This window comes from Syngnathus typhle, linkage group LG17 (genome assembly GCF_033458585.1).
Source record: "Syngnathus typhle isolate RoL2023-S1 ecotype Sweden linkage group LG17, RoL_Styp_1.0, whole genome shotgun sequence".
In the NCBI taxonomy this organism is placed as follows: domain Eukaryota; kingdom Metazoa; phylum Chordata; class Actinopteri; order Syngnathiformes; family Syngnathidae; genus Syngnathus; species Syngnathus typhle.
Window position 1 is genome coordinate 225,435 of NC_083754.1, and position 20,873 is coordinate 246,307.

The following is a 20,873-nucleotide window of genomic DNA, read 5'->3' on the forward strand; positions in this document are numbered from 1 at the left end:
CTATTTCTGGTCTATAAATCGTCTATTTTAGGTCTATATATCAACCTATTTTAGATCTAAAAATAAACCTATTTTAAACGTCTACTTTAGGTCTATAAATCAACCTAAGGGTCTATAAATATACCTAATTTAGGCGTCTATTTTAGGTCTATATATCAACCTATTTTAGATCTAAAAATCAACCTATTTTAGACGTCTATTTCTGGTCTATAAATCGTCTATTTTAGGTCTATATATCAACCTATTTTAGATCTAAAAATAAACCTATTTTAAACGTCTACTTTAGGTCTATAAATCAACCTAAGGGTCTATAAATCAACCTAATTTAGGCGTCTATTTTAGGTCTATATATCAACCTATTTTAGATCTAAAAATCAACCTATTTTAGACGTCTATTTCTGGTCTATAAGTCAACCTATTTTAGATCTATTTTAAACGTCTACTTTAGGTCTATAAATCAACCTAAGGGTCTATAAATCAACCTAATTTAGGCGTCTACTTTAGGTCTATATATCAACCTATTTTAGATCTAAAAATCAACCTATTTTAGACGTCTATTTCTGGTCTATTTTAGATCTATAAATAAACCTATTTTAAACGTCTACTTTAGGTCTATAAATCAACCTAAGGGTCTATAAATCAACCTAATTTAGGCGTCTATTTTAGGTCTATATATCAACCTATTTTAGATCTAAAAATCAACCTATTTTAGACGTCTATTTCTGGTCTATAAATCGTCTATTTTAGGTCTATATATCAACCTATTTTAGATCTAAAAATAAACCTATTTTAAACGTCTACTTTAGGTCTATAAATCAACCTAAGGGTCTATAAATCAACCTAATTTAGGCGTCTATTTTAGGTCTATATATCAACCTATTTTAGATCTAAAAATCAACCTATTTTAGACGTCAATTTCTAGTCTATAAATCGTCTATTTTAGGTCTATATATCAACCTATTTTAGATCTAAAAATCAACCTATTTTAGACGTCTATTTCTGGTCTATTTCAGATCTATAATTAAACCTATTTCAAACGTCTACTTTAGGTCTATAAATCAACCTAAGGGTCTATAAATAAACCTAATTTAGGCGTCTATTTTAGGTCTATATATCAACCTATTTTAGATCTAAAAATCAACCTATTTTGGACGTCTATTTCTGGTCTATAAATCAACCTATTTTAGATCTATTTTAAACGTCTACTTTAGGTCTATAAATCAACCTAAGGGTCTATAAATCAACCTAATTTAGGCGTCTATTTTAGGTCTATATATCAACCTATTTTAGATCTAAAAACCAACCTATTTTAGACGTCTATTTCTGGTCTATTTTAGATCTATAAATAAACCTATTTTAAACGTCTACTTTAGGTCGATAAATCAACCTAAGGGTCTATAAATCAACCTAATTTAGGCGTCTATTTTAGGTCTATATATCAACCTATTTTAGATCTAAAAATCAACCTATTTTAGACGTCTATTTCTGGTCTATAAATCAACCTATTTTAGATCTATGAATAAACCTATTTTAAACGTCTACGTTAGGTCTATAAATCAACCTAATTTAGGTGTCTATTTTAGGTCTATATATCAACCTATTTTAGATCTAAAAATCAACCTATTTTAGACGTCTATTTCTGGTTTAAAAATTAACCTATTTTAGACGTCTAGTTTTGGTCTATTTTAGATCTATAAATAAACCCATTTTAAACGTCTACTTTAGGTCTATAAATCAACCTAAGGGTCTATAAATCAACCTAATTTAGGCGTCTATTTTAGGTCTATATATCAACCTATTTTAGATCTAAAAATCAACCTATTTTAGACGTCTATTTCTGGTCTATAAATCAACCTATTTTAGATCTATAAATAAACCTATTTTAAACGTCTACGTTAGGTCTATAAATCAACCTAAGGGTCTATAAATCAACCTAATCTAGGCGTCTATTTTAGGTCTATATATCAACCTATTTTAGATCTAAAAAATCAACCTATTTTAGACGTCTATTTCTGGTCTATAAATCAACCTATTTTAGATCTATTTTAAACGTCTACTTTAGGTCTATAAATCAACCTAAGGGTCTATAAATCAACCTAATTTAGGCGTCTATTTTAGGTCTATATATCAACCTATTTTAGATCTAAAAATCAACCTATTTTAGACGTCTATTTCTGGTCTATAAATCAACCTATTTTAGATCTATAAATAAACCTATTTTAAACGTCTACGTTAGGTCTATAAATCAACCTAATCTAGGCGTCTATTTTAGGTCTATATATCAACCTATTTTAGATCTAAAAAATCAACCTATTTTAGACGTCTATTTCTGGTCTATAAATCAACCTATTTTAGATCTATTTTAAACGTCTACTTTAGGTCTATAAATCAACCTAAGGGTCTATAAATCAACCTAATTTAGGCGTCTATTTTAGGTCTATATATCAACCTATTTTAGATCTAAAAATCAACCTATTTTAGACTTCTATTTCTGGTCTATAAATCGTCTATTTTAGGTCTATATATCAACCTATTTTAGATCTAAAAATAAACCTATTTTAAACGTCTACTTTAGGTCTATAAATCAACCTAAGGGTCTATAAATATACCTAATTTAGGCGTCTATTTTAGGTCTATATATCAACCTATTTTAGATCTAAAAATCAACCTATTTTAGACGTCTATTTCTGGTCTATAAATCGTCTATTTTAGGTCTATATATCAACCTATTTTAGATCTAAAAATAAACCTATTTTAAACGTCTACTTTAGGTCTATAAATCAACCTAAGGGTCTATAAATCAACCTAATTTAGGCGTCTATTTTAGGTCTATATATCAACCTATTTTAGATCTAAAAATCAACCTATTTTAGACGTCTATTTCTGGTCTATAAGTCAACCTATTTTAGATCTATTTTAAACGTCTACTTTAGGTCTATAAATCAACCTAAGGGTCTATAAATCAACCTAATTTAGGCGTCTACTTTAGGTCTATATATCAACCTATTTTAGATCTAAAAATCAACCTATTTTAGACGTCTATTTCTGGTCTATTTTAGATCTATAAATAAACCTATTTTAAACGTCTACTTTAGGTCTATAAATCAACCTAAGGGTCTATAAATCAACCTAATTTAGGCGTCTATTTTAGGTCTATATATCAACCTATTTTAGATCTAAAAATCAACCTATTTTAGACGTCTATTTCTGGTCTATAAATCGTCTATTTTAGGTCTATATATCAACCTATTTTAGATCTAAAAATAAACCTATTTTAAACGTCTACTTTAGGTCTATAAATCAACCTAAGGGTCTATAAATCAACCTAATTTAGGCGTCTATTTTAGGTCTATATATCAACCTATTTTAGATCTAAAAATCAACCTATTTTAGACGTCAATTTCTAGTCTATTTCTGGTCTATAAATCGTCTATTTTAGGTCTATATATCAACCTATTTTAGATCTAAAAATAAACCTATTTTAAACGTCTACTTTAGGTCTATAAATCAACCTAAGGGTCTATAAATCAACCTAATTGAGGCGTCTATTTTAGGTCTATATATCAACCTATTTTAGATCTAAAAATCAACCTATTTTAGACGTCTATTTCTGGTCTATAAATCGTCTATTTTAGGTCTATATATCAACCTATTTTAGATCTAAAAATCAACCTATTTTAGACGTCTATTTCTGGTCTATTTGAGATCTATAATTAAACCTATTTTAAACGTCTACTTTAGGTCTATAAATCAACCTAAGGGTCTATAAATCAACCTAATTTAGGCGTCTATTTTAGGTCTATATATCAACCTATTTTAGATCTAATAATCAACCTATTTTAGACGTCTATTTCTGGTCTATTTTAGATCTATAAATAAACATATTTTAAACGTCTACTTTAGGTCTATAAATCAACCTAAGGGTCTATAAATCAACCTAATTTAGGCGTCTATTTTAGGTCTATATATCAACCTATTTTAGATCTAAAAATCAACCTATTTTAGACGTCTATTTCTGGTCTATAAATCGTCTATTTTAGGTCTATATATCAACCTATTTTAGATCTAAAAATAAACCTATTTTAAACGTCTACTTTAGGTCTATAAATCAACCTAATGGTCTATAAATCAACCTAATTTAGGCGTCTATTTTAGGTCTATATATCAACCTATTTTAGATCTAAAAATAAACCTATTTTAGATCTATAAATAAACCTATTTTAAACGTCTACGTTAGGTCTATAAATCAACCTAAGGGTCTATAAATCAACCTAATCTAGGGGTCTATTTTAGGTCTATATATCAACCTATTTTAGATCTAAAAAATCAACCTATTTTAGACGTCTATTTCTGGTCTATAAATCGTCTATTTTAGGTCTATATATCAACCTATTTTAGATCTAAAAATGAACCTATTTTAGACGTCTATTTCTGGTCTATTTGAGATCTATAATTAAACCTATTTTAAACGTCTACTTTAGGTCTATAAATCAACCTAAGGGTCTATAAATCAACCTAATTTAGGCGTCTATTTTAGGTCTATATATCAACCTATTTTAGATCTAAAAATCAACCTATTTTAGACGTCTATTTCTGGTCTATAAATCAACCTATTTTAGATCTATTTTAAACGTCTACTTTAGGTCTATAAATCAACCTAATTTAGGCGTCTATTTTAGGTCTATATATCAACCTATTTTAGATCTAAAAATCAACCTATTTTAGACGTCTATTTCTGGTTTATAAATCGTCTATTTTAGGTCTATATATCAACCTATTTTAGATCTAAAAATAAACCTATTTTAAACGTCTACTTTAGGTCTATAAATCAACCTAAGGGTCTATAAATCAACCTAATTTAGGCGTCTATTTTAGGTCTATATATCAACCTATTTTAGATCTAAAAATCAACCTATTTTAGACGTCTATTTCTGGTTTATAAATCGTCTATTTTAGATCTATATATCAACCTATTTTAGATCTAAAAATAAACCTATTTTAAACGTCTACTTTAGGTCTATAAATCAACCTAAGGGTCTATAAATCAACCTAATTTAGGCGTCTATTTTAGGTCTATATATCAACCTATTTTAGATCTAAAAATCAACCTATTTTAGACGTCTATTTCTGGTCTATAAATCAACCTATTTTAGATCTATAAATAAACCTATTTTAAACGTCTACTTTAGGTCTATAAATCAACCTAAGGGTCTATAAATCAACCTAATTTAGGCGTCTATTTAAGGTCTATATATCAACCTATTTTAGATCTAAAAATCAACCTATTTTAGACGTCTATTTCTGGTCTATAAATCAACCTATTTTAGATCTATTTTAAACGTCTACTTTAGGTCTATAAATCAACCTAAGGGTCTATAAATCAACCTAATTTAGGCGTCTATATTACGTCTATATATCAACCTATTTTAGATCTAAAAATCAACCTATTTTAGACGTCTATTTCTGGTCTATTTTAGATCTATAAATAAACCTATTTTAAACGTCTACTTTAGGGTCTATAAATCAACCTAAGGGTCTATAAATCAACCTAATTTAGGCGTCTATTTTAGGTCTATATATCAACCTATTTTAGATCTAAAAATCATCCTATTTTAGACGTCTATTTCTGGTCTATAAATCAACCTATTTTAGATCTATAAATAAACCTATTTTAAACGTCTACGTTAGGTCTATAAATCAACCTAAGGGTCTATAAATCAACCTAATATAGGCGTCTATTTTAGGTCTATATATCAACCTATTTTAAATCTAAAAAATCAACCTATTTTAGACGTCTATTTCTGGTCTATAAATCAACCTATTTTAGATCTATAAATAAACCTATTTTAAACGTCTATTATAGGTCTATAAATCAACCTAAGGGTCTATAAATCAACCTAATTTAGGCGTCTATTTTAGGTCTATATATCAACCTATTTTATATCTAAAAATCAACCTATTTTAGACGTCTATTTCTGGTCTATAAATCAACCTATTTTAGGTCTATATATCAACCTATTTTAGATCTAAAAATCAACCTATTTCAGACGTCTATTTCTGGTCTATTTTAGATCTATAATTAAACCTATTTTAAACGTCTACTTTAGGTCTATAAATCAACCTAAGGGTCTATAAATCAACCTAATTTAGGCGTCTATTTTAGGTCTATATATCAACCTATTTTAGATCTAAAAATCAACCTATTTTAGACGTCTATTTCTGGTCTATAAATCAACCTATTTTAGATCTATTTTAAACGTCTACGTTAGGTCTATAAATCAACCTAAGGGTCTATAAATCAACCTAATCTAGGCGTCTATTTTAGGTCTATATATCAACCTATTTTAGATCTAAAAAATCAACCTATTTTAGACGTCTATTTCTGGTCTATAAATCAACCTATTTTAGATCTATAAATAAACCTATTTTGAACGTCTACTTTAGGTCTATAAATCAACCTAAGGGTCTATAAATCAACCTAATTTAGGTGTCTATTTTAGGTCTATATATCAACCTATTTTAGATCTAAAAATCAATCTATTCTAGACGTCTATTTCTGGTTTAAAAATTAACCTATTTTAGACGTCTATTTTTGGTTTAAAAATCAACCTATTTTAGACGTCTATTTTTGGTTTAAAAATCAACCTTTTTTAGACGTCTATTTTTGGTTTAAAAATCAACCTATTTTAGACGTCTATTTCTTGTCTAAAAATCAACCTATTTTAGGTTAAAAATAAACCTTTTTTAGACGTCTATTTTTGTTTTAAAAATCAACCTATTTTAGACGTCTATTTTTGGTTTAAAAATCAACCTATTTTAGACGTCTATTTCTTGTCTATAAATCAACCTATTTTAGATCTATTTTAAACGTCTACTTTAGGTCTATAAATCAACCTAAGGGTCTATAAATCAACCTAACTTAGGTGTCTATTTTAGGTCTATATATCAACCTATTTTAGATCTAAAAATCAACCTATTTTAGACGTCTATTTCTGGTCTATAAATCAACCTATTTTAGATCTATTTTAAACGTCTACTTTAGGTCTATAAATCAACCTAAGGGTCTATAAATCAACCTAATTTAGGCGTCTATTTTACGTCTATATATCAACCTATTTTATATCTAAAAATCAACCTATTTTAGACGTCTATTTCTGGTCTATAAATCAACCTATTTTAGGTCTATATATCAACCTATTTTAGATCTAAAAATCAACCTATTTCAGACGTCTATTTCTGGTCTATTTTAGATCTATAATTAAACCTATTTTAAACGTCTACTTTAGGTCTATAAATGAACCTAAGGGTCTATAAATCAACCTAATTTAGGCGTCTATTTTAGGTCTATATATCAACCTATTTTAGATCTAAAAATCAACCTATTTTAGACGTCTATTTCTGGTCTATTAATCAACCTATTTTAGATCTATAAATAAACCTATTTTAAACGTCTACGTTAGGTCTATAAATCAACCCAATCTAGGGGTCTATTTTAGGTCTATATATCAACCTATTTTAGATCTATAATTAAACCTATTTTAAACGTCTACTTTAGGTCTATAAATCAACCTAAGGGTCTATAAATCAACCTAATTTAGGCGTCTATTTTAGGTCTATATATCAACCTATTTTAGATCTAAAAATCAACCTATTTTAGACGTCTATTTCTGGTTTAAAAATCAACCTATTTTAGACGTCTAGATTTGGTTTAAAAATCAACCTATTTTAGACGTCTATTTTTGGTTTAAAAATCAACCTATTTTAGACGTCTATTTTTGGTTTTAAAATCAACCTTTTTTAGACGTCTATTTTTGGTTTAAAAATCAACCTTTTTCAGACGTCTATTTTTGGTTTAAAAATCAACCTATTTTAGACGTCTATTTTTGGTCTATAAATCAACCTATTTTAGATCTATTTTAAACGTCTACTTTAGGTCTATAAATCAACCTAATTTAGGCGTCTATTTTAGGTCTATATATCAACCTATTTTAGATCTAAAAATCAACCTATTTTAGACGTCTATTTCTGGTTTATAAATCGTCTATTTTAGGTCTATATATCAACCTATTTTAGATCTAAAAATGAACCTATTTTAAACATCTACTTTAGGTCTATAAATCAACCTAAGGGTCTATAATTCAACCTAATTTAGGCGTCTATTTTAGGTCTATATATCAACCTATTTTAGATCTAAAAATCAACCTATTTTAGACGTCTATTTCTGGTCTATAAATCGTCTATTTTAAGTCTATATATCAACCTATTTTAGATCTAAAAATAAACCTATTTTAAACGTCTACTTTAGGTCTATAAATCAACCTAAGGGTCTATAAATCAACCTAATTTAGGCGTCTATTTTAGGTCTATATATCAACCTATTTTAGATCTAAAAATCAACCTATTTTAGACGTCTATTTCTGGTCTATAAATCGTCTATTTTAGGTCTATATATCAACCTATTTTAGATCTAAAAATCAACCTATTTTAGACGTCTATTTCTGGTCTATTTGAGATCTATAATTAAACCTATTTTAAACGTCTACTTTAGGTCTATAAATCAACCTAAGGGTCTATAAATCAACCTAATTTAGGCGTCTATTTTAGGTCTATATATCAACCTATTTTAGATCTAAAAATCAACCTATTTTAGACGTCTATTTCTGGTCTATTTTAGATCTATAAATAAACCTATTTTAAACGTCTACTTTAGGTCTATAAATCAACCTAAGGGTCTATAAATCAACCTAATTTAGGCGTCTATTTTAGGTCTATATATCAACCTATTTTAGATCTAAAAATCAACCTATTTTAGACGTCTGTTTCTGGTCTATAAATCGTCTATTTTAGGTCTATATATCAACCTATTTTAGATCTAAAAATAAACCTATTTTAAACGTCTACTTTAGGTCTATAAATCAACCTAATGGTCTATAAATCAACCTAATTTAGGCGTCTATTTTAGGTCTATATATCAACCTATTTTAGATCTAAAAATCAACCTATTTTAGACGTCTATTTCTGGTCTATTTGAGATCTATAATTAAACCTATTTTAAACGTCTACTTTAGGTCTATAAATCAACCTAAGGGTCTATAAATCAACCTAATTTAGGCGTCTATTTTAGGTCTATATATCAACCTATTTTAGATCTAAAAATCAACCTATTTTAGACGTCTATTTCTGGTCTATAAATCAACCTATTTTAGATCTATAAATAAACCTATTTTAAACGTCTACTTTAGGTCTATAAATCAACCTAAGGGTCTATAAATCAACCTAATTTAGGCGTCTATTTTAGGTCTATATATCAACCTATTTTAGATCTAAAAATCAACCTATTTTAGACGTCTATTTCTGGTCTATAAATCAACCTATTTTAGATCTATTTTAAACGTCTACTTTAGGTCTATAAATCAACCTAAGGGTCTATAAATCAACCTAATTTAGGCGTCTATTTTACGTCTATATATCAACCTATTTTAGATCTAAAAATCAACCTATTTTAGACGTCTATTTCTGGTCTATTTTAGATCTATAATTAAACCTATTTTAAACGTCTACTTTAGGTCTATAAATCAACCTAAGGGTCTATAAATCAACCTAATTTAGGCGTCTATTTTAGGTCTATATATCAACCTATTTTAGATCTAAAAATCAACCTATTTTAGACGTCTATTTCTGGTCTATTAATCAACCTATTTTAGATCTATAAATAAACCTATTTTAAACGTCTACGTTAGGTCTATAAATCAACCCAATCTAGGGGTCTATTTTAGGTCTATATATCAACCTATTTTAGATCTAAAAAAATCAACCTATTTTAGACGTGTATTTCTGGTCTATAAATCAACCTATTTTAGATCTATAAATAAACCTATTTTAAACGTCTACTTTAGGTCTATAAATCAACCTAAGGGTCTATAAATCAACCTAATTTAGGTGTCCATTTTAGGTCTATATATCAACCTATTTTGGATCTAAAAATCAACCTATTTTAGACGTCTATTTCTGGTTTAAAAATCAACCTATTTTAGACGTCTAGATTTGGTTTAAAAATTAACCTATTTTAGACGTCTATTTCTGGTTTAAAAATCAACCTATTTTAGACGTCTATTTTTGGTTTTAAAATCAACCTTTTTTAGACGTCTATTTTTGGTTTAAAAATCAACCTTTTTCAGACGTCTATTTTTGGTTTAAAAATCAACCTATTTTAGACGTCTATTTTTGGTCTATAAATCAACCTATTTTAGATCTATTTTAAACGTCTACTTTAGGTCTATAAATCAACCTAATTTAGGCGTCTATTTTAGGTCTATATATCAACCTATTTTAGATCTAAAAATCAACCTATTTTAGACGTCTATTTCTGGTTTATAAATCGTCTATTTTAGGTCTATATATCAACCTATTTTAGATCTAAAAATAAACCTATTTTAAACGTCTACTTTAGGTCTATAAATCAACCTAAGGGTCTATAATTCAACCTAATTTAGGCGTCTATTTTAGGTCTATATATCAACCTATTTTAGATCTAAAAATCAACCTATTTTAGACGTCTATTTCTGGTCTATAAATCGTCTAATTTAGGTCTATATATCAACCTATTTTAGATCTAAAAATCAACCTATTTTAGACGTCTATTTCTGGTCTATTTGAGATCTATAATTAAACCTATTTTAAACGTCTACTTTAGGTCTATAAATCAACCTAAGGGTCTATAAATCAACCTAATTTAGGCGTCTATTTTAGGTCTATATATCAACCTATTTTAGATCTAAAAATCAACCTATTTTAGACGTCTATTTCTGGTCTATAAATCAACCTATTTTAGATCTATAAATAAACCTATTTTAAACGTCTACTTTAGGTCTATAAATCAACCTAAGGGTCTATAAATCAACCTAATTTAGGCGTCTATTTTAGGTCTATATATCAACCTATTTTAGATCTAAAAATCAACCTATTTTAGACGTCTATTTCTGGTCTATAAATCAACCTATTTTAGATCTATTTTAAACGTCTACTTTAGGTCCATAAATCAACCTAAGGGTCTATAAATCAACCTAATTTAGGCGTCTATTTTACGTCTATATATCAACCTATTTTAGATCTAAAAATCAACCTATTTTAGACGTCTATTTCTGGTCTATTTTAGATATATAATTAAACCTATTTTAAACGTCTACTTTAGGTCTATAAATCAACCTAAGGGTCTATAAATCAACCTAATTTAGGCGTCTATTTTAGGTCTATATATCAACCTATTTTACATCTAAAAATCAACCTATTTTAGACGTCTATTTCTGGTCTATTAATCAACCTATTTTAGATCTATAAATAAACCTATTTTAAACGTCTACGTTAGGTCTATAAATCAACCTAAGGGTCTATAAATCAACCTAATATAGGCGTCTATTTTAGGTCTATATATCAACCTATTTTAAATCTATAAAATCAACCTATTTTAGATCTATAAATAAACCTATTTTAAACGTCTACTTTAGGTCTATAAATCAACCTAAGGGTCTATAAATCAACCTAATTTAGGTGTCCATTTTAGGTCTATATATCAACCTATTTTAGATCTAAAAATCAACCTATTTTAGACGTCTATTTCTGGTCTATTTTAGATCTATAATTAAACCTATTTTAAACGTCTACTTTAGGTCTATTAATCAACCTAAGGGTCTATGAATCAACCTAATTTAGGCGTCTATTTTAGGTCTATATATCAACCTATTTTAGATCTAAAAATCAACCTATTTTAGACGTCTATTTCTGGTCTATAAATCAACCTATTTTAGATCTATTTTAAACGTCTACTTTAGGTCTATAAATCAACCTAAGGGTCTATAAATCAACCTAATTTAGGCGTCTATTTTAGGTCTATATATCAACCTATTTTAGATCTAAAAATCAACCTATTTTAGACGTCTATTTCTGGTCTATTTTAGATCTATAAATAAACCTATTTTAAACGTCTACTTTAGGTCTATAAATCAACCTAAGGGTCTATAAATCAACCTAATTTAGGCGTCTATTTTAGGTCTATATATCAACCTATTTTAGACGTCTATTTCTGGTCTATAAATCAACCTATTTTAGATCTATTTTAAACGTCTACTTTAGGTCTATAAATCAACCTAAGGGTCTATAAATCAACCTAATTTAGGCGTCTATTTCTGGTCTATAAATCAACCTATTTTAGATCTATTTTAAACGTCTACTTTAGGTCTATAAATCAACCTAAGGGTCTATAAATCAACCTAATTTAGGCGTCTATTTTAGGTCTATATATCAACCTATTTTAGATCTGAAAATCAACCTATTTTAGACGTCTATTTCTGGTCTATAAATCAACCTATTTTAGATCTATTTTAAACGTCTACTTTAGGTCTATAAATCAACCTAATTTAGGCGTCTATTTTAGGTCTATATATCAACCTATTTTAGATCTAAAAATCAACCTATATTAGACGTCTATTTCTGGTCTATAAATCGTCTATTTTAGGTCTATATATCAACCTATTTTAGATCTAAAAATCAACCTATTTTAAACGTCTACTTTAGGCCTATAAATCAACCTAAGGGTCTATAAATCAACCTAATTTAGGCATGTATTTTAGGTCTATATATCAACCTATTTTAGATCTAAAAATCAACCTATTTTAGACGTCTATTTCTGGTCTATAGATCGTCTATTTTAGGTCTATATATCAACCTATTTTAGATTTAAAAATCAACCTATTTTAGACGTCTATTTCTGGTCTATTTGAGATCTATAATTAAAGCTATTTTAAACGTCTACTTTAGGTCTATAAATCAACCTAACTTAGGCGTCTATTTTAGGTCTATATATCAACCTATTTTAGATCTAAAAATCAACCTATTTTAGACGTCTATTTCTGGTCTATAAATCAACCTATTTTAGATCTATTTTAAACGTCTACTTTAGGTCTATACATCAACCTAAGGGTCTATAAATCAACCTAATTTAGGCGTCTATTTTAGGTCTATATATCAACCTATTTTAGATCTAAAAATCAACCTATTTTAGACATCTATTTCTGGTCTATAAATCAACCTATTTTAGATCTATAAATAAACCTATTTTAAACGTCTACGTTAGGTCTATAAATCAACCTAAGGGTCTATAAATCAACCTAATCTAGGCGTCTATTTTAGGTCTATATATCAACCTATTTTAGATCTAAAAAATCAACCTATTTTAGACGTCTATTTCTGGTCTATAAATCGTCTATTTTAGGTCTATATATCAACCTATTTTAGATCTAAAAATAAACCTATTTTAGACATCTATTTGAGATCTATAATTAAACCTATTTTAAACGTCTACTTTAGGTCTATAAATCAACCTAAGGGTCTATAAATCAACCTAATTTAGGCGTCTATTTTAGGTCTATATATCAACCTATTTTAGATCTAAAAATCAACCTATTTTAGACGTCTATTTCTGGTCTATAAATCAACCTATTTTAGATCTATTTTAAACGTCTACTTTAGGTCTATAAATCAACCTAATTTAGGCGTCTATTTCAGGTCTATATATCAACCTATTTTAGATCTAAAAATCAACCTATTTTAGACGTCTATTTCTGGTTTATAAATCGTCTATTTTAGGTCTATATATCAACCTATTTTAGATCTAAAAATAAACCTATTTTAAACGTCTACTTTAGGTCTGTAAATCAACCTAAGGGTCTATAATTCAACCTAATTTAGGCGTCTATTTTAGGTCTATATATCAACCTATTTTAGATCTAAAAATCAACCTATTTTAGATGTCTATTTCTGGTCTATAAATCGTCTATTTTAGGTCTATATATCAACCTATTTTAGATCTAAAAATAAACCTATTTTAAACGTCTACTTTAGGTCTATAAATCAACCTAAGGGTCTATAAATCAACCTAATTGAGGCGTCTATTTTAGGTCTATATATCAACCTATTTTAGATCTAAAAATCAACCTATTTTAGACGTCTATTTCTGGTCTATAAATCGTCTATTTTAGGTCTATATATCAACCTATTTTAGATCTAAAAATCAACCTATTTTAGACGTCTATTTCTGGTCTATTTGAGATCTATAATTAAACCTATTTTAAACGTCTACTTTAGGTCTATAAATCAACCTAAGGGTCTATAAATCAACCTAATTTAGGCGTCTATTTTAGGTCTATATATCAACCTATTTTAGATCTAAAAATCAACCTATTTTAGACGTCTATTTCTGGTCTACCCCTCCATGAGTCGTCACCTTATCGTGGTGGAGGGGTTTGCGTGCCCCTATGATCCTAGGGGCCATGTTGTCTGGGGCTTCATGCTCCTGGTAGGGTCACCCATGGCAAACGGGTCCTAGGTGAGGGGCCAGACAAAGCACGGCTCAAAAAGCCCCTTATGATGAAGAAGAGATATGGAAACAGATTTCCCTCGCCCGGACGCGGGTCACCGGGGCCCCCCTCTGGAGCCAGGCCTGGAGGCGGGGCTCGAAGGCGAGCGTCTGGTGGCCGGGCCTGCGCCCATGGGGCCCGGCCGGGCAAAGCCCGAAAAGGAAATGTGGGTCCCCCTTCCCATGGGCTCACCACCTGTGGGAGGGGCCAAAGGGGTCGGGTGCAGTGCGAGCTGGGCGGCGGCCAAAGGCAGGGACCTTGGCGGTCTGATCCCCGGCTGCAGAAGCTGGCTCTTGGGACATGGAATGTCACCTCTCTGGCTGGAAAGGAGCCCGAGCTGGTGTGCGAGGCAGAAAAGTTCCGACTAGATATAGTCGGACTTGCCTCCACGCACAGTTTGGGTTCCGGTTCAAGCCCTCTCGAGAGGGGCTGGACTCTCTTCCACTCTGGAGTTGCCCACGGTGAGAGGCGTCGAGCAGGTGTGGGTATACTTATTGCCCCCCGGCTGGGCGCCTGCACATTGGGGTTCACCCCGGTGAACGAGAGGGTAGCCTCCCTCCGCCTTCGGGTGGGGGGACGGGTCCTGACTGTTGTTTGTGTCTATGCACCAAACGGCAGTTCAGAGTACCCACCCTTTTTGGAGTCCCTGGAGGAGGTGCTGGAGAGCGCTCCTTCTGGCGACTCCATCGTTCTACTGGGTGACTTCAATGCTCACGTGGGCAATGACAGTGAGACCTGGAAGGGCGTGATTGGGAGGAACGGCCCCCCCCGATCTGAACCCGAGCGGTGTTCTATTATTGGAATTCTGTGCTCGACACGGATTTTCTATAATGAACACCATGTTCAAACATAAGGGTGTCCATGTGTGCACTTGGCACCAGGACACCCTAGGCCGCAGTTCGATGATCGACTTTGTAGTCGTGTCATCGGATTTGCGGCCGCATGTTTTGGACACTCGGGCGAAGAGAGGGGCGGAGCTGTCAACTGATCACCACCTGGTGGTGGGTTGGCTCCGATGGTGGGGGAAGATGCCGGTCCGACCTGGCAGACCCAAACGTTCTGTGAGGGTCTGCTGGGAACGTCTGGCGGAATCCCCTGTCAGGAAGAGCTTCAACTCCCACCTCCGGCAGAACTTTTCCCAGGTCCCGGGGGAGGCGGGGGACATTGAGTCCGAGTGGACCTTGTTCCGCGCCTCCATTGTTGAGGCGGCCGACCGGAGCTGCGGCCGTAAGGTCATTGGTGCCTGTCGTGGCGCCAATCCCCGAACCCGCTGGTGGACACCGGCGGTAAGGGATGCCGTCAAGCTGAAGAAGGAGTCCTATCGGGCCGTTTTGGCCTGCGGGACTCCCGAGGCAGCTGACAGGTACCGGATGGCCAAGCGGAACGCGGCTTCGGCGGTTGCTGAGGCAAAAACCCGGGCGTGGGAGGAGTTTGGCGAGGCCATGGAGAATGACTTCCGGACGGCTTCGAGGAAATTCTGGTCCACCATCCGGCGTCTCAGGAGGGGGAAGCAGTGCAACGTCAACACTGTTTACAGTGGAGATGGCGTCCTGCTGACCTCGACTAGGGACGTCGTGTGTCGGTGGGGAGAATACTTCGAAGACCTCCTCAATTCCACCGACACGCCTTCCATTGTGGAGGCAGGGCCTGGGGACTCTGAGGCGGACTCTCCAATCTCTGGGGTTGAAGTCACTGAGGTAGTTAAAAAACTCCTCGGTGGCAAGGCCCCGGGGGTGGATGAGATCCGCCCGGATTTCTTAAGGGCTCTGGATGTTGTGGGGCTGTCATGGCTGACACGTCTCTACAGCATCGCGTGGACATCGGGGACAGTGCCTCTGGATTGGCAGACTGGGGTGGTGGTTCCCCTCTTTAAGAAGGGGGACCGGAGGGTGTGTTCCAATTACAGGGGAATTACACTCCTCAGCCTCCCTGGGAAGGTCTATTCAGGGGTGCTGGAGAGGAGGGTCCGTCGGGAGGTCGAACCTCGGATTCAGGAGGAACAGTGTGGCTTTCGTCCTGGCCGTGGAACAGTGGACCAGCTCTTCACCCTCAGCAGGATCCTCGAGGGTGCATGGGAGTTCGCCCAACCAGTCCACATGTGTTTTGTGGACTTGGAGAAGGCGTTCGACCGTGTCCCTCGGGAGGTTCTCTGGGGGGTGCTTCGGGAGTACGGGGTACCGAGCCAACTGATAAGGGCGGTTCGGTCCCTGTATCATCGATGCCAGAGTTTGGTCCGCATTTCCGGCAGTAAGTCGGATTCGTTCTCAGTGAGGGTTGGACTCCGCCAAGGCTGCCCTTTGTCACCGATTCTGTTCATAGTTTTTATGGACAGAATTTCTAGGCGCAGCCGAGGCGTTGAGGGTGTCCGGTTTGGGGACCTCAGCATCGCGTCTCTGCTTTTTGCAGACGACGTGGTGCTGTTGGCTTCTTCAGGCCGTGATCTCCAGCTCTCACTGGAGCGGTTCGCAGCCGAGTGTGAAGCGGTCGGGATGAGGGTCAGCACCTCCAAATCCGAGTCCATGGTCCTCGATCGGAAAAGGGTGGAATGCCCTCTCCGGATCGGGGATGAGATCCTGCCCCAAGTGGAGGAGTTTAAGTATCTTGGGGTCTTGTTCACGAGTGAGGGGAGGATGGAGCGCGAGATCGACAGGCGGATCGGTGCAGCGTCGGCAGTAATGCGGACTTTGTACCGGTCCGTCGTGGTAAAGAGAGAGCTGAGCCAAAAGGCAAAGCTCTCAATTTACCGGTCGATTTACGCTCCTACCCTCACCTATGGTCACGAGCTATGGGTCGTGACCGAAAGAACGAGATCCCGGATACAAGCGGCCGAAATGAGTTTTCTCCGCAGGATGTCCGGGCTCTCCCTTAGAGATAGGGTGAGAAGTTCGGTCATCCGGGAGAGACTCGGAGTAGAGCCGCTGCTCCTCCACGTAGAGAGGAGCCAGATGAGGTGGCTCGGGCATATCATCAGGATGCCTCCTGGACGCCTCCCTGGGGAGGTGTTCCGGGCATGTCCCACCGGTAGGAGACCCCGGGGACGACCCAGGACGCGCTGGAGAGACTATGTCTCTCAGCTGGCCTGGGAACGCCTTGGGATCCCCCGGGATGAGCTAGATGAAGTGGCTGGGGAGAGGGAAGTCTGGGAGTCCCTCCTGAAGCTGCTGCCCCCGCGACCCGACCCCGGATAAGCGGAAGAAGATGGATGGATGGATGGATTTCTGGTCTATTTTAGATCTATAAATAAACCTATTTTAAACGTCTACTTTAGGTCTATAAATCAACCTAAGGGTCTATAAATCAACCTAATTTAGGCGTCTATTTTAGGTCTATATATCAACCTATTTTAGATCTAAAAATCAACCTATTTTAGACGTCTATTTCTGGTCTATAAATCGTCTATTTTAGGTCTATATATCAACCTATTTTAGATCTAAAAATAAACCTATTTTAAACGTCTACTTTAGGTCTATAAATCAACCTAATGGTCTATAAATCAACCTAATTTAGGCGTCTATTTTAGGTCTATATATCAACCTATTTTAGATCTAAAAATAAACCTATTTTAGATCTATAAATAAACCTATTTTAAACGTCTACGTTAGGTCTATAAATCAACCTAAGGGTCTATAAATCAACCTAATCTAGGGGTCTATTTTAGGTCTATATATCAACCTATTTTAGATCTAAAAAATCAACCTATTTTAGACGTCTATTTCTGGTCTATAAATCGTCTATTTTAGGTCTATATATCAACCTATTTTAGATCTAAAAATAAACCTATTTTAGACGTCTATTTCTGGTCTATTTGAGATCTATAATTAAACCTATTTTAAACGTCTACTTTAGGTCTATAAATCAACCTAAGGGTCTATAAATCAACCTAATTTAGGCGTCTATTTTAGGTCTATATATCAACCTATTTTAGATCTAAAAATCAACCTATTTTAGACGTCTATTTCTGGTCTATAAATCAACCTATTTTAGATCTATTTTAAACGTCTACTTTAGGTCTATAAATCAACCTAATTTAGGCGTCTATTTTAGGTCTATATATCAACCTATTTTAGATCTAAAAATCAACCTATTTTAGACGTCTATTTCTGGTTTATAAATCGTCTATTTTAGGTCTATATATCAACCTATTTTAGATCTAAAAATAAACCTATTTTAAACGTCTACTTTAGGTCTATAAATCAACCTAAGGGTCTATAAATCAACCTAATTTAGGCGTCTATTTTAGGTCTATATATCAACCTATTTTAGATCTAAAAATCAACCTATTTTAGACGTCTATTTCTGGTTTATAAATCGTCTATTTTAGGTCTATATATCAACCTATTTTAGATCTAAAAATAAACCTATTTTAAACGTCTACTTTAGGTCTATAAATCAACCTAAGGGTCTATAAATCAACCTAATTTAGGCGTCTATTTTAGGTCTATATATCAACCTATTTTAGATCTAAAAATCAACCTATTTTAGACGTCTATTTCTGGTCTATAAATCAACCTATTTTAGATCTATAAATAAACCTATTTTAAACGTCTACTTTAGGTCTATAAATCAACCTAAGGGTCTATAAATCAACCTAATTTAGGCGTCTATTTAAGGTCTATATATCAACCTATTTTAGATCTAAAAATCAACCTATTTTAGACGTCTATTTCTGGTCTATAAATCAACCTATTTTAGATCTATTTTAAACGTCTACTTTAGGTCTATAAATCAACCTAATTTAGGCGTCTATTTTAGGTCTATATATCAACCTATTTTAGATCTAAAAATCAACCTATTTTAGACGTCTATTTCTGGTTTATAAATCGTCTATTTTAGGTCTATATATCAACCTATTTTAGATCTAAAAATAAACCTATTTTAAACGTCTACTTTAGGTCTATAAATCAACCTAAGGGTCTATAAATCAACCTAATTTAGGCGTCTATTTTAGGTCTATATATCAACCTATTTTAGATCTAAAAATCAACCTATTTTAGACGTCTATTTCTGGTTTATAAATCGTCTATTTTAGGTCTATATATCAACCTATTTTAGATCTAAAAATAAACCTATTTTAAACGTCTACTTTAGGTCTATAAATCAACCTAAGGGTCTATAAATCAACCTAATTTAGGCGTCTATTTTAGGTCTATATATCAACCTATTTTAGATCTAAAAATCAACCTATTTTAGACGTCTATTTCTGGTCTATAAATCAACCTATTTTAGATCTATAAATAAACCTATTTTAAACGTCTACTTTAGGTCTATAAATCAACCTAAGGGTCTATAAATCAACCTAATTTAGGCGTCTATTTAAGGTCTATATATCAACCTATTTTAGATCTAAAAATCAACCTATTTTAGACGTCTATTTCTGGTCTATAAATCAACCTATTTTAGATCTATTTTAAACGTCTACTTTAGGTCTATAAATCAACCTAAGGGTCTATAAATCAACCTAATTTAGGCGTCTATATTACGTCTATATATCAACCTATTTTAGATCTAAAAATCAACCTATTTTAGACGTCTATTTCTGGTCTATTTTAGAGCTATAAATAAACCTATTTTAAACGTCTACTTTAGGGTCTATAAATCAACCTAAGGGTCTATAAATCAACCTAATTTAGGCGTCTATTTTAGGTCTATATATCAACCTATTTTAGATCTAAAAATCATCCTATTTTAGACGTCTATTTCTGGTCTATAAATCAACCTATTTTAGATCTATAAATCAACCTATTTTAGATCTATAAATAAACCTATTTTAAACGTCTACGTTAGGTCTATAAATCAACCTAAGGGTCTATAAATCAACCTAATATAGGCGTCTATTTTAGGTCTATATATCAACCTATTTTAAATCTAAAAAATCAACCTATTTTAGACGTCTATTTCTGGTCTATAAATCAACCTATTCTAGATCTATAAATAAACCTATTTTAAACGTCTATTATAGGTCTATAAATCAACCTAAGGGTCTATAAATCAACCTAATTTAGGCGTCTATTTTAGGTCTATATATCAACCTATTTTAGATCTAAAAATCAACCTATTTTAGACGTCTATTTCTGGTCTATAAATCTACCTATTTTAGGTCTATATATCAACCTATTTTAGATCTAAAAATCAACCTATTTCAGACGTCTATTTCTGGTCTATTTTAGATCTATAATTAAACCTATTTTAAACGTCTACTTTAGGTCTATAAATCAACCTAAGGGTCTATAAATCAACCTAATTTAGGCGTCTATTTTAGGTCTATATATCAACCTATTTTAGATCTAAAAATCAACCTATTTTAGACGTCTATTTCTGGTCTATAAATCAACCTATTTTAGATCTATTTTAAACGTCTACGTTAGGTCTATAAATCAACCTAAGGGTCTATAAATCAACCTAATCTAGGCGTCTATTTTAGGTCTATATATCAACCTATTTTAGATCTAAAAAATCAACCTA